This window comes from Sylvia atricapilla, chromosome 2, assembly GCF_009819655.1.
Source record: "Sylvia atricapilla isolate bSylAtr1 chromosome 2, bSylAtr1.pri, whole genome shotgun sequence".
Lineage (NCBI taxonomy): Eukaryota > Metazoa > Chordata > Aves > Passeriformes > Sylviidae > Sylvia > Sylvia atricapilla.
The window spans coordinates 17,156,702-17,171,983 of NC_089141.1; the positions used below are offsets into that span (position 1 = coordinate 17,156,702).

At 38.8% G+C, this 15,282-nt stretch overlaps 1 long non-coding RNA gene across 1 annotated transcript; it reads left to right on the top strand.

Annotated features, from left to right (window-relative positions):
- Window positions 1-3,498: 3,498 nt before the first annotated feature.
- On the top strand, window positions 3,499-5,302 carry LOC136375399 (uncharacterized). The gene is made up of 2 exons (XR_010746072.1): window positions 3,499-3,841; window positions 4,830-5,302. It is a non-coding gene; the product is annotated as an uncharacterized lncRNA (long non-coding RNA).
- Window positions 5,303-15,282: the final 9,980 nt, after the last annotated feature.

The following is a 15,282-nucleotide window of genomic DNA, read 5'->3' on the forward strand; positions in this document are numbered from 1 at the left end:
TTATGCAGTAAAGAAGTGATACACAGCTTCCAGTATGAGTGCATTTTGGAAGGGATTGTTTAAACTGTGTTATCTGTGGGAAATAAAAGGAGCAAATATAATTAATAGTTACCTTAGTTACTCAGGCACCCAGCACCTCTTTCAGTATGAGTTTCTGAGGATATACAGGATTATTGGCTGCATTTCTGTTTCCTGAATATTTTATGTTGAAGTACATACTAATGAAATACCTTTGTTACTACGAATACTACCTTCGTTAGTACGAAAAGTAACTTCATATTATTATATAACTTTATTTAGATAAAATTTTTTGCAACAGCCAAATACTTTTAATCCATTTACATTTTAATACATTTTAATCCAAAGGGCAATCTTCACTGGTAATATATTAATTATAATCATGTATTATGGGTAAATTTTGGTTTTTCAAATTAATGCAGTCTCAGTTCCATTAGAATAGTTTAAGTGCTGATGGCTCTCAGTCAGTTTTCCTCAGTTTCAAACATCCTTCCTCTCTGATGTCTCTGAGCCTTCTGTTTAGCTCTCAAAATTCTTTCTGGATGTTGTATTCTATTACCTAATTCTACTCAAAAAACGGTTCATATCGGTGCCCAGTGTCATTTTAGCTTAAGCAGCCACTCAGTGCAGGTTTCGTCATGCTTGTGCCATCAGCCCCTGGAGCAGGCCATCGTCGCACATCAGCAGCGCCCAGGCTCTTCACTTTCCACTTGTCCCATAGTTCCACCAGAAAGGTAGGCCATCCCCAAGTGGGGAGGTTTACCTGGCTGTCTGTAAAGGTGGGACAAATGCAATTAGTTGCCTTTTCTTAGGCCAGTCTTCAGTTAGTTCTGGATCTGTTAGTTCCAGGACCACTTCCCCAGTTTTCTTACCTTGTTTCTGTGTGTGTTTATTCTAGGTCTGACTATTTCCTTACTAGACTGTTTCCTACCACTCCATATGTGCATGGACTACTTTTCTGCCTCCTTTCGCTTTGTCATCCCCTTTTTGCCACTTTTACCAGAGAAGAATATATGAGAGTGAATGCTGACAGAAAAGGGAGCAGTTTTTATAGCATCTGAGTCATGCACTCTGGTGGACTTTTTGTTTGTTTTTCATGCCTGCTATTATTTAGTGTCCCCTAGATCACTTCTTCCCTCATATGGGTTGTCAGCTCTTTCTGTACTGTTCCAGTGTCTGCAGGCCCTAAACCTAAATACAGTTCTGTGTCCAGGGCATCCACTAAAGGGCTTAAAATATACACCCTGGTCATAATTCAAGGCTTGCCTGCCTCTACCCCATAAACTTAGAAAAGAGACTGACAGCTTTTTCTGGTCCTAATATATCTCTGCTTGCTTTTGGCTTGTGATCTGTCCCTAGGTGATAAAATCTTTAAAATTCTGTGCCTCTTTTTCAAGCTCGAACAATGTTTCACATCCACTCAGGAAGAGCTGGTTTGCAGCAGTCTGCTTCTCCAAGGCTTAGTTCCTGCTGAATGTGCCATTCCTTCAGCCCAGCCATTTCTTCTACAAAAGGAAAGGAAGGCAGGCATTTCTAGGAGCAGAGTGGACATGTGTAGTAAGAGGTTGGATTTGGTTTTCTCCTTCCTTTATTCTCCGACCAGTCTACCTGATTTTATCCTTTACAGGTAAAGCCATAATGAAAACAGTCTCTACTCAGCTGGGTCATGAGAAAGAGAGACAGAAAGATCTCTGATCACACAGGACTATGATCAGAGGCTTTTATAGCAAGTGTAAGCAGACTTGGTGTTTCCATCCACCTATCATCAGCTTGCTCTGACTGCCATCTGTTTTCTCCTGGTTCTGTCAGATTTTCAGCAGTTTGCCTGTCCCTCACAAAACCTGCCACTTACTGCGGCAAGATTTGGCTGAAGTGAGTCACAGCCAGATCATAAATTGATATAACTACTGTTTCTCTGCTTTCCTTGAATTGTTAGTGATCCTGAAGCACCCAGGTTGCCCAAAATGCTTTTATTTTATAGCAAATTAGATAATTGCCAGAAAACAGCACTGCACACCTGCTGCATTCATTCCCATTCTTCTATGATGACTGTAGGCTTTCTCCTTCAAAAAGTTTTTTTCATAGCCTTGGTTGTTCAGTTGCTCAACTAAAGGACTCACAGACAGATTTGCCCACTTTCTCCACTGGTTTGTTACACTGAAAATCCTCTTTGCTACACCATATACACACTGCTAAGAGTTCACTGTTAGGCCAGTAAATATTCTAACAGTATAATTTGTTTGATTAATGCAGAAAGGCCTTGCTTTTTTGATGTTCTGGTCATCTTTCCAATGTGCATTTAGGTCCTGAGCTTGGCAATCTTCCTGACGCAGACAAGAGACAGGACTTTATAAGTCATCAGCCTCTGAGGCCTTCACAAGAAGAACAGTGATGTTTACATTGGGAGATTCTAATTCCTCAGCTTTGGGTAAGTTTGATTTTATTTTTAAACCTTACAATATCTGCTTCTCTCCTACCTGTTCCCACCTAATTTGAGTATCTTTACTCCTGGGCTTTCAGATTTCTACCATCCTTTGCAATTTTATTCCTCTATCAGTCAACCATTTACTTTACTAATATCAGTAGTTTCAGCATTATAAAACTGTAATTCCTTAGTGGAGAATCCAGGAGACAGGGTAGACACAGGCTGATTTTTCAAAATCACAGTAGTTTTGCTGAAGTGCACAGTCAGCAGAGCTGTATAAAACTGGAGGTCATTTCATTGTTAAGTTCAAATTTGTCATTGAGCTTCTCAGGAAAAGCATCTATAAATGGAAGACGTTGTGAATGTTTATACTGTTCAAAGGCCTGTTTTACAGCCTGTCAGCAATTCAGTAGTTTGTCAATATAGAATATAAAAAACTTAAGCACATTATCTCTTTCAATTTAGTCTGCTTTTGTAATATTTACCAAATTTATGTTAAAATCCCAACAGATTTTATGAAAAACCTTATTTCCATGGCTTTTGGGGCCTAGAGCAAATCAGCTCATTGTGCACTAGTCTTACTCTAGCCAACTGTTGATAAATATGCTGTAGAAATACTTCAGTATTCAAAATGCTATGGCCTGGTAAAAAACTACAAATATTTTGATGTCTGCTTTTATTCCAATTCTTTTTTCTCAAAGAATTTGAAATATGAATAACGTGGTAGGATAAATGAGAACACATGGACCTGTAGTTATTCTGAGTCTCTGGAACCCATCTTTACTTTGTGCTATCACAGGAACTCATAACACAGTGTTCCAGCCTTCCATAAATTTAACTCTTTTTTTTGGTTGTTTTTGGGTTTTTTTGGGTTTTTTTTTTGTTTTGTTTTGTTTTGTTTTTATTAGTGATAGAATTTACTGCCTTTGGTCAGCCAGGGTCAAAGTAGTGAAGTGGTAGCCATAACAGTATTCTTACTATTCTTACTCTCTAGTTAAGAATAGTACACTACAAAGTAGGAATTTTCAAAAGTTTTTCATGGTTTGTCCTCATAATCTGGTTATTTTACTGTCTATGGTTAAGGAATTAATTTGTGTAAATAAAGATGTTTCTTTGTTCATAAGATAATTGTCCACACTGTTAGAATTATTTGTTCTTATGCCTCCTTCTGCTGTTTCATCTTGCGCACAGTTAAAATACTGAATTACTCTTAAAATTCATGAATTATCTGTTGCTTCTTGACCCAAGCACTCCTGTGCTGTCTCCTCAGCAGCTCCTGTGTTGTCATCTGATTCAACACATGCACGAGGAACATTTACAAAGGGAGCTGAGTCATTCTCTAAATCTGGACCATCATCCTCTGAACACAAAACCTTCCTCTGCAGAACTTAAGGGCAAGTATTAACTGTGTCATTTTGCATAGGATGTTTTAGCTTCTCATACTTTAAATTACTTGTGTGTCTAACTGAAAAGCACACAATTTAGCTGTATCCACCAAAATTTTCTTTGTGTCATTTGTGTACATAGTGCCAAACAATTATTTATCTTCTTACTTCTGTGTCCTATTTCCTTGTCTTTTAATTAATTTTCATTTCAAAATACACTTGCATCTTCACTGGATTTTTTTTGTACGTGCATGGCACATGTAACTTTTGTGAAATGTGACTGCTTTGCTATCATTCAGAAACCCTTGATTTTCAAGGAACATAACCTGTACAACCAAACTCCAAATTATTCCAGGGATAACATTAAAAGACACTAACTTTTAGTGTTAGCGAATATCAGTCTGACTTAAGTCATCTGATATACCTAACATTTAAAAGGGCTGATGAATGAGGACATGTATTAGACACCCTAAAAGTGAGGAAAAAGCAAGATCAACTGTTTATGTCTTATTATTTTCTTAGCACTATCAAGTATCATATACATTCTTTGCATTTTTTAATGGATTGGACTTGTTTCCAGTCTTCTCTCTGTGATTGCCAGAAATGTGTGCTCTGGTAGGTTGAAACCACTCTAGCACTACTACAAGTGATTAATACTAGGATTTTTTCAGGTTTATGTCCAGGTTGCTGGGTTACTTGAAGCTCTGAATAAGATTACATGAAGACTTGTGAAGAGCTCTGTATCTGAGCTGTATTACATTGCTCAAAAAAGCTTTTCAGCTGACTTCTTCTGTATAATTCTTTTCATGTTTTAGGAATTTTCATGCTAGCTCTGTTTTCATAAATACCTCCTTTATTAACTTTGTAATATCCCAAAGTAATACTTCTTGCTTTGGGTTTATTTCTTGGTTCATATTCTAGCATGTTTATCTTCTCCCTCTCTCTTGTGTAGTTCTTTTTGGATTTAACATTGATTTTTTTTCCCTTTGTCTTACAGTAAGTCATGTGGCATTGACATCCCTCTGAAATTTAAAGTTACATGGAAGAAAATTAAACAGCATATCGATGGATGAGATAGGCATGATAGTTTCTCCACGATGTTATTGCATGTTGATGAAGGGACAGCACTGTGAAATATGAGATGCAAGTGTCATCAAAATATTACCCTGGTTTTGCAAGGAGTTGCACAAGGAGCCATTCCTTTTCTGCAAAAGGAAGGCTTGCTTATTCATAATGGTAAAAACAGAAACCAACCCTGCCAGCAACAGAAAAATAACTGCCATATGTTTCCTGTTCTTTTAATTTCCTTTCTATTCCACGAAGTATAGATATTCCTATTAATTAAAAAAAAGGCTAACTATCACCTCTTGTCTCTGTTTTTCTTTAATCTAGAAATGTGTTGCAAATTTAACTTAAAACACTCAAATGTCTTGCCCTGTTTTTTCACTTTTAGAATAAACTGAAGTAATTCAGCTTTTGCTGTCCTGTTTGTTCACATGTTTTCATTTCTTATATCAGGAGTCAGTTTTTCATAAACATCAAGACCTTTTTCAATACTGAGGGGCTGAGGTGGGTTCTGTTGATTTCTGTACTAAATTAAATTAATTTTATAACCTATTCAATACTCAGAAACATGAAAACAAGTCTTTCTCTGCTTTTAAATCAGGTACGTTATGCCTTTAAGGTTAATAAACTTTACACAGTGCTTTGCATACTAACTGAAGGAGGTTTGATTAGTTTTATTCTTTTCATTCTTTTAAAAAAGATCTTTTCCATTGTGTATTATCTCTGTTATTAAAAAGCATAACATCATCTCTGATAACTTTCCATTATGTTAGAGAAGGTTCAATAAAGCCTTTAAGTTCTTTTGTCTTACATTGTAAATCAGGATAGTTAAGGGAAAAAAAAAGCCTTTCAAGAACATGGTATCTGCTTGTAAATATAATACTGTCATTCATCATTAGAGATACACACAGGTGTTAGAGCTGCGTAAGCTATTTAAAAATCAAAAGCAGCACACTCGGAGTGTAGCCACGGTAGCAGAAGCAGTACATAAAAGTTACCCCTCAAGAACATACCGTTCTGAAGGGTAACCAAATATAATTATTTCATGTGGTGCCACATAATTGAGATGACTTGGAATTCCCCGTCTTGTAGCACTTCTGATCTGTCTCTTAAGTTTGACAGGGTAAGGTTAAATCTCCTCCTCCTGTCATGGGTTGGGAAGTACTTCTGGTGCTAAGAATAGCTCATTAAAAGTGGATGGAGTGTCTCCTTTTCTCATGTACATATTAATTACCATAACACTCATCGAATGTGTCTTTGCTGGCAGAATGACATACCTTGCTGCTGTATCAATGAAAACTGAGTTTCTTCTTGCTTAAAACTAGGTCCAATTAAGTAAAACATGGGAAATGGAGCAAGTTTTTTTAATATATATTTCTGTTCTAAACAAGTGAGCACCTATTTCTTTTTAGAGAGAATTTGAATTGAACATAGGACCATGATAATCTGGGACTAGAATTCATATCTGGAAAACTGAGTGCTTTTGTCTTGTTTCAACTGAACTTGCATGATATTCCTGTTACCTGTGGATACTTAGCACACTGCCACTGCTAGACATTTTGACATGGCCATTCAAATGCCATTTTGAGTCACTTTTCTGCAAGGCTATGATTATCAAAACCCAAAAAGAACATTAAATTATTGAGCATGTTCTTTTACCAATTTGACAAAATATTCCCAGAAATGCTTCTAAGTATTGTCTGGCAGACAGCAGTGCCTTTATATCCAGTAGCACTGTCTCCCATGGGATCAGAGCAGTTGCTGGCCCTTGCCTCTGCTTAATCTCTTCATTGCAGTCTTTCTGAGTGACGGGGCTCTGCCCACGTATTACTGTAGCAAAACTCCCCTGAGACACCCTCCTTTGAACCTGAGTAGCCTACAGTGTCCCATGTTCTTTATTTCTGAATAAAAATCTCCTTCTCATGAGTGTATCCCTTTAATGTCTGGCTTTCAGTACATCTGATTCTTCCTGCTTTGAGTGTCCTACAGCTAGCAGGTTTTGATGGGCCCCAAAGAGGCACCTCTGTTTCTAGCCTTATTAACACAGGATGATTTGCCTCTGTGTGACAATTCCCTCTGGGTGCCACACCACTTTGCAGGGACTTGTGATCTCTCCAAGAACTGTTTTACAGAAGAAAGCAAAATGTTTCTCCTTCTGTAGCTTAGTGGAAAGTTTTTCCACTCCAATATATGCAGGAAGCCATCCTGCCAAGAGCATGCCAAGCAGTGCTGCCAAGAGCCACGAGTGCCCCACTCATCAACCACTATGTTTTTCATTGCAGCCACCTGGCTGGGTTTGCCCTGAGTTTGGATTGTAAAACTTAAATTTGGAAAGCAAGGCTCTAAACTGGAGAAAGGCAAATAAAGTCATTCCTCAGTTAAAAATTCCACCACTTCTTTTTTTTCATGACTCTTGATGTATTCTTGGAAATATTGCCAATCACAGTCTGAGTCCCTGCTTCCTTGATAAATTTCAAGCAAATTCACCATGAAAATATTAAGCAGGTGAAGTGAGATATGTGTAACATTCCTGAGGCAGTTATTCCCCCAAGTTCTAGTCAAGTCAGAGGTACTTACCCTGCTGGTTAGCTTTCACTCAACATCAGCAAAGATCAAATGATGACTCCTTTATTAGCTGTTAGAGAATCCTCAGCCTAGGTTTATTTTAACTACTGCATCAACTAAACATGATTGTTTGTAACAGGATGATTCTTAGTATTACAAATAGCAAAAAGAAAATTTTTGGAGGACCTGGTTCTTTTGCCAGGTGGCCATCTTATGTTCCTCTCAAAGAAACATATTTGGGAGAAAAGGAGCAGTCTGAGGCCTCAGAAGATTTCTCAAAGCCCAGCTTCCAGATAAGACAGTTTACTGTAATTCATTTCCTAATCTACTTCATACTGCTCTACAGCATTATTCATTCTTCTCACCATTAGGACTTATATTTTTTTTTTTAGCCTGCCATACCAAAAGGCAAGTTAAGACTTTATTTAATCCTGAAGAGCAGGGATTTTAATTGGGTTGAGAATGGTAATGATGCATCTAATTCTGTCTTGTCTACACTGCTCATCCTGCTCTCAGGACACCTGAGTGCACTTGCATCCCAGAACAGAGGCTTGAACATGTATTTTTCTGTGTTACATTCAGCTTCTCCCATGACCCATTATCAGTGGCACTTTACCCAGTGACTCAAATATGAATCCCACAATATTTCCTCTCATTCTGTTCCTGAGTAAGAGCAGGTACATGCTCGAAACATTTTTGATGTATATTGCCACAGTTAAAGCATAATTAGCTCCATGAAAAGGAAGTGGGTTAATCAGCTTCACCTTAGCTGAAACCACTGTCACCTTTACGTTTCAGACTTTTATTTGGCTCTTCAGCTATTTCAATTACCAGTCAAGGAGGGGTTTAAGTCCACAGCATAATTATACTTGCAATGACTGGTAAATAGCAGTTCACAGCACTAACCAGTCTGTCCTTTCTACATCCATTTTAGGCAGGCAAATAAATGTTACTATACTCATTTTACAAACAAATTGATTAAGTGACTTACCTAAAGGCCACACATCAATTTCAATGTCAGTGCCAAGATTAGCACAAACTTCTTCATTGCAGACACAGAAAAAAGTGATTTGTATTATCAAGCCCACCCCCCTTCAGGAGCAAACAATAATTTTTCAGCTGTGTAGTCAAATAGCATTTACCCTCCTCACATCCCCCAGATGTTTTGTCCGCCTCAAGCTACTCCCTCACAATGGTTCAAAATGGTTCCTAAATATGTCTCTAACGTGGAAGCTTTTCTGTCTGCCTCCTGCTTTTATCACAAGGGTTGGAAAGCACTGCCTGGAGAACCTGTGAAATTCCCACAGTGGTGGCTGAGCCTATGGAGAGAGAGGGCAAGGGGATCATGCTGCTCTGCAAAAGGTAATGGGAAGATGAGTAATGCTAAGAGGAAACAACAGGAGCAGGATTAGATAGGATGATCTACATTTTAAGAGATCTTTTGCCTCTCCAACAAAGCAAATTTTCAATGTTAAGGTTGTGTACAACAGGTACAATTAATTCTCTTTTGTACTGCTGTTGTAGCTACCGTTTGGGAATCGTGGGAATTGCAATGGTAACGCTGGAAGCTGAGTCTTCAGCTCTGAAACACAGTAGCATCTCTAGTCCTCAGTCTGCTGAGCTATTGGGAAGATTGCTCTATTTTAAAGACCCGTCTTTTGAGTTTGGAAGGAGTTTGAATTGATCTCTGTTGTCTGGTTTAGACAGACAGACTAACTGATGAGTGCAGACCTTACTGCTGCACAAAACTATAAGGCAGTAATATCACAACATGCACAAATCTACTAAACATTACTGAGTGACTAAATGTAAAAATCTGTTCTGCTACAGGCAGTTATTTCTAAGGAAAAAATATATGGTGAGGATATTTGTTTCCCCTCCAGAAGAGGTCTTCCTACCTGGAAAAACAAACAAACTGGGAACTCAAGGCAGCATTTTTAACAGCTAATTAAGGATGTCTGTGTTTAAGGGTGGCAACCTTTTGTTGAAATTTAGTACAAGTCACAAGATCTTCTTGAATCAGCTTCTAAATGTGACCAAAAAGATCAAATAACCATAAATCTTTTGAACCACAGTAGTTTAGTTCCTCAGCAGATTCACAGAGCTACCACTAGAGCCCACAGTGTCGTCTGCCACACCTGAATTTGACCTAGTCATTGAAGCTGATCCTGTGACAAAGTCTGAAAGCTGATACTTTGAAAAACTGTTGAGCATTTATGATAGACACTGGTATTTCAGAGCAGACTCCCAGACGATGAATTATATTCTTAATAAGCAGACATGACAAAGTCAAATTTAGAAGTAGAATTTGAGCTCGTTGCCAAGTTTTTAACTGAAGGTCATTTTTTCCTTTTATTTTCTTTTTTTTTAAACCATGGGCATGTAGACACAAGAAATGTGTGAAGTTACCTTCAAAATACCTCAAATATTAACCATATGAATTATACATATGCCTTTTTATGACTTTTACAAGATTATTTCTTGCATAAAACTAACATCATTCAATTATTGCTTGTGAGTCACCTGTAGATTGCAGTATCAGAATTATTCAATAAGTTTATGCCTGTCAGAATTTTATATTAGCTCCATTATTCACTAACAGAAAAAAAAAGGCATCTTTTTAAATTAATGTTTAAGCATGGGTGTTTTCTTGTCACTTTATTGGCTTGTCTTCTGTGCAATTCTAGTCCTTACTCTTCCACCTCAGAATTATTAAGGTGTCATACACAGAAGTGATAAGTTTAGCTGCATCAACTGTGATAGAGGGTTAATCTTGCATAAGGAAAAAGGAAAACATGGCTGGATGGCCAAAGATGTGATTATGTGTTCTGAAGCCTGATAAATTGTATCATGCCACAATTAAGATGCTCAAAGCTTCACAACCTTAATTGCATTTAATCATGGCAACTCTGTTCAATTATGTACTTGGCTTCTTCAAAATAAAGCACTTCAGTCTTTGAAAAGATATTATGGTACATCTCCGCTGTAGGGCTGCTGCCCTGTTTTCTTCAGGGGTAGTTCTGGGTGCTGAGAAATGCAAACCAAAGGCTTCTGCACTGGCAGAAAACAGCCTAACTGAAAATACCATCAAGACTATAACAAGAGGAAATAATATTGCAAACAATAAATAACGGAAGAGAGTGTTTTCTTGAAAATGGGGCATTCTCTTCAGCTTGAATGTTCTGCAGAGACAGTAGCACCTAGTGCTTCCTGAAGTGTACTGCACTGCACACTGGGAACCTCATTTGAGGTTAATCCTGAGCTAATGCCACAACATCACTGTTGAAAAGGAGGTTTTTCTTATAGCTCTTTCTGGTTGTAATTTATTTTGCTGAGCATCTCATAAACTCTGTTCTACCTCCTTGCTAAAAGAAATAAATGATTTTGACTGGGCACTTCAAATTAATCTACTAAAGCACTTAGAGCATGCCTATGTCTCCTGAAACTTTTAACATTCTCTTTGCCTTTGGTGAAAGTTCTCACATTATTTAGAATCACAGGCACGCTTTAGTGTTTTACTGGATTATGACTTTAACAATTTTTTCTTTCGTTGTATTTATTTCTGTGGTGTGTTTTTTACGTCTCCAGTGGATTGATAATGCTTCAGCATTTTATTATGTTTTTGGCTCAGTTTTCTTACTCATAGTGCACAGATAACTTGTGACTTTCATTCACTTCTAGAAGTCCATTCATTATTTTAATTATTACTTCAAGTAACAGATAAAATGAAATTAATTATTCAGCTGTGCTTTGAAAAGAAGTTAAAATGATCTGGTTAACAAAGTTTGGGGCAGAAAACCTTATTTTCACTTTAAAGGGCCCCTGCAAACAAAAGTATTGTCTTTGTCCAGAAGCACAGCTTGTGCAGGAATTGTTAGTGAAAATCTCTTTGCTTCTCATGTGGGAGAAGTCAGGCCTAGCTGATCAAAACCCTCCCTTGTGGCCTTAAAAGTCTCTGATGAATTTTGAAGCATCAGATCAATGATATGTTATCTTTGTTTCAAAGGAGCAATCCTCTGTGATCATTACTGCTGTGCTAGCTGATCATTTTAAATTAACATAACACCAAACAATTTCACAAAATCAATTAATATTGTTCTCCTCCAGAGTTCTGATTTTAAATATGGGAAAAATGGAGTCACAAACTGGGTATGTGCAGGAATAAGGTGCCTTATATTTCCCAACCAACAACTCTGTTGTAGGTTGACCATGCCTGTCCTGGCCTCCACACTAAAGCCCCTCTTTCACTCCCCTCCTTACCTGGACAGGGGAAATAAAATATAAATAAAGGTTCATGGATTGGGATAAGGACAGGGAGAAATCACAAATTGATTGCTGTCATGGGCAAAACCAACTTGACTTGGGGAAACTGGTTTGATTTATTGCCAATCAATCAGAATGAGAAATAAGTCTTAAAACATATTCCCCTCACCCCTTTCTTGTTTCCAGGCTCACCTTCACTCCCAATTTTCTCAACTTTCTCTCCTCCAGCAGCACAGGGGAACAGAGAATGGAGTCTGAAATCAGTTCATCACCTCTCTGCCACACCTTCCCCTCAGGGGGAGGAATCCTCACATTGTCCCTGTTCCAGTGGGGGATCCCTTCCATGGGAGACATCTCTCCATACTCCTCTCCAATGTGAGTCCTTCCCAAGGGCTAAAGTCCTACAGGAACATGCTACCCCAACAAAGGTCCCCTCTGGGGCCACAAGTCCTGCCAGAAAACCAACTCCAGTGCAGGGTCCTCTCTCCACAGGGTCAGCTCCCTGCCAGGACTCTGCTCCAGCACAGACCTCTCAGGGAGTTTACAGCTTCCTTCAGGCAACCTCCTGCTCTAGACTGGATCCTCCCAGGGCTGTGGGTAGGTCTCTGCTCCCCTGTGCCCTCCCTGGGTTGCAGGGCACAGCTGCCTTACCATGGTCTCACTAAGGGCTGCAGCACCTCCTGCCTCCTTCTGCCCTGACCTTGGTGTCTGCAGGGCTGCTCGTCTCACTCATTCTCACTCTCCTCTCTGACTATCACTGTAGACATTTTTTCTCCCTTCTTACATGTGTTATCCCCAAGGCACAGTCCCTGTCACTGATGGGCTCAGCCTTGGTCAGTGGTGGGTCCATCCTGGAGCCACCTGACATTGGCTCTGCTGGGCACAGAGGAAGCTTCCAGCAGCTTCTCACAGCAGCCACCCCTGTAGCCCTCCCTGCTACCAGAACCTGGCCAACCCAATACACCCTCCATTATCTCGTGGTTCTTTTCAAATAAATGATTTCATGTAACTCACAACTTCTGAAGGGATTTGAAGGTTATTGCCTTCCATTCATTTCCAAATAGATTGAATATTAAAAATAAAAGGTAGTGACTCAAAGCTTACCTTTCCTGAATCTGGAGCTGAAATGGTAAATATTTAATGAGGGAAACTCTTTCCCAAAATTTTGTTCTTCTTTGTCCTTCCCTGTAATAAAAAGCAAAATTAATTTCTGAGCACATGGCTGAACAAGTACCACACTCATGGATAATCATGTTCCCATAGTATAGACACACAATCCCTATCCTGCAAAAACCTGTGAGGATGAAAATAACCCAAATACAGACAGTGAGAAAATATTTTTTAAAAAAATCACCCAGCTATGCAATATTCCTTTTCATGCAATGCAATGGATAAATGGACTGAAAAAAGCCTGTTACCATATGCTTTACTGTCTTGGCATCACTGGAAAATTTACAAACAAATATACGTATGTATTATGCAGATTACAGTAGCTATTTTTAAATATATATAACATACATATATATATAAAATTACCATTCATGTACTTGGGAGCAGAGGGCACAGTGCAGCATTTGTCCTGTAGCCTGCTTCTCAAACAAAGAAAAAGGCAAAGGCATAAGGCTGACAGTCCTTGTGCTTTATTGCAAGGTCTGAATAGCTGAATATAATATGTTTCTAATTCTCATTGTTAAAAGATTTTACCTAGAAGAAAAACCTATTAGAAGGAAACAGATGATGCTTTGTGCATAACCAAGTGAACAAAGGAATCTTTTTACCAGGATCCATCATCTCAAGGAGACGCTGCAGCTCCTTTTGGAAAATTTCTCTCAGAATAGCACAATATCTTTGGCTCAAGGTAAGAGATAAATAGGGGGTGTGCCAGCAGGGAGAAGTGTGAATAGGGAGTACAAGGGAGCAAGTGCAAATAAAATTGCAGAGCTGGATATTTCAGCTCCCTGTCCCATCATCTTCCCACACTGTCAGATCCTCAGATCCACACAGGCCTCTGCTCAGATCCTGGGGTCTCTGAACGATTTCAAAGGCACTTTTTTTTTTTTTTTTTTCCCCTAAGATGGAAAATAATATTTTGAAGAAAGTAGCTGGCATAGAAACAGCAAGTCTCCACAAATCTTTATTGATCCTAACAGCTCCCTGCCAAAAGCAAATGCACAAACTGAAGGCACCACGAGTCCAAAGGAGTTTTAAAAACAATCTACATGTAGGAAATAGCAAGGGTGTTCTCTGGGCCTCCTCACTCCATGAGGAGATAATGTCAGCTGCGCTGGGGATAATCTCAATTCAACAGCCCCTGGGGCTCAGACTGCCTGTCCTGCTTCCTACCTGGCCTTCCCATGGCTGCACAGCCACGGTGGAGCCTTGGCAGGGAGTGTGCTCAGATCACTCAGGACACGCATACAGCTCAGGAGATGAGAGTGCCTCCCTCGTGTGTTAGTCCATCCTGCAGAACTCTGCAGGATCATACCAACCAAACTGTACCCTGAAAATCCTCCACTCTCACATAAATCAGTTTTCCCTTTTGCTCCATCACTACTGTAAGAAGATTTTATCATTGTACTTTTGCTCTGTCCAGCACAAGAAAGTTTCTCCTGCTAGTAGCATGAGGGCAGAGATTCCTGTCCTTCAAGAAGCAGCTATCAGATATATCACTAGTAAAAGACACAGCACAAATGTTTGTACACAACCACCGTGGGATACAGTGAAGCTGTCTGACTGCTGAAGGCATCCTCAAGATCAGCCTGGTGCAAAACTCACTTTGGCATCTGGTGTGATAACCAGAGCTAGCTGATGTTCAGCTCCTGAAGCTGAATTGCCAGAGTAATCTACTTTAAAGATATTTTAAAAACATCTGCCCTCACTCACCTGCAGGTCACATATCATAGAGGTACGTTACGGATGATGTCATGGCTATTCTGCAGATTTTGATTTTTTTCCCCCTCAAGTATACTACAGCTGGAATTGTAATGATTCTCTCTGATTCAGATCTGTTCTAAAAGGTAAACTTGCATCTAGCATTAGATTTTAGTGTAAGTTCTACAACAGATATAAAAAACAACCCATGAAGTCCACAAAGAGATCTGGATTTCCTTAAAATCACAAATTATTGAATATTTTTGAGATTATTTGTAGTTCAAATCTAGGGGTATTTCCTAGAAAATTCTTGTATCTGACAAATGCATTTTCTCAATAACTTGGACTGCAAGTTTTCCTCACCTTTTGCTTTCCAAATTCTGTCAAGGTGAAACAAACATGAATAAACTCTTTTTGAATAAAGTGATAAAATGTAATTTTTTTCCTACCAAATGAATTTGCACCATGAGACTCAGGATGCTTTGGAAAGGCTGAGTGGATGAAAGCTACAATTTTTAATTAACTGTCTGTTTAACTAAGGCATGGTAGGAAAACAAGATGTTTATATGCTTTACTTTTCTAACATGTATTCTTCTGTATTTGGAGGAGGGCAAGAGGAAGCTTGGAGAGTGTTAGAAAGACCCAAGAGGAACAATCTTAATGGAACACTTATAGCTTCATTTTACCCAT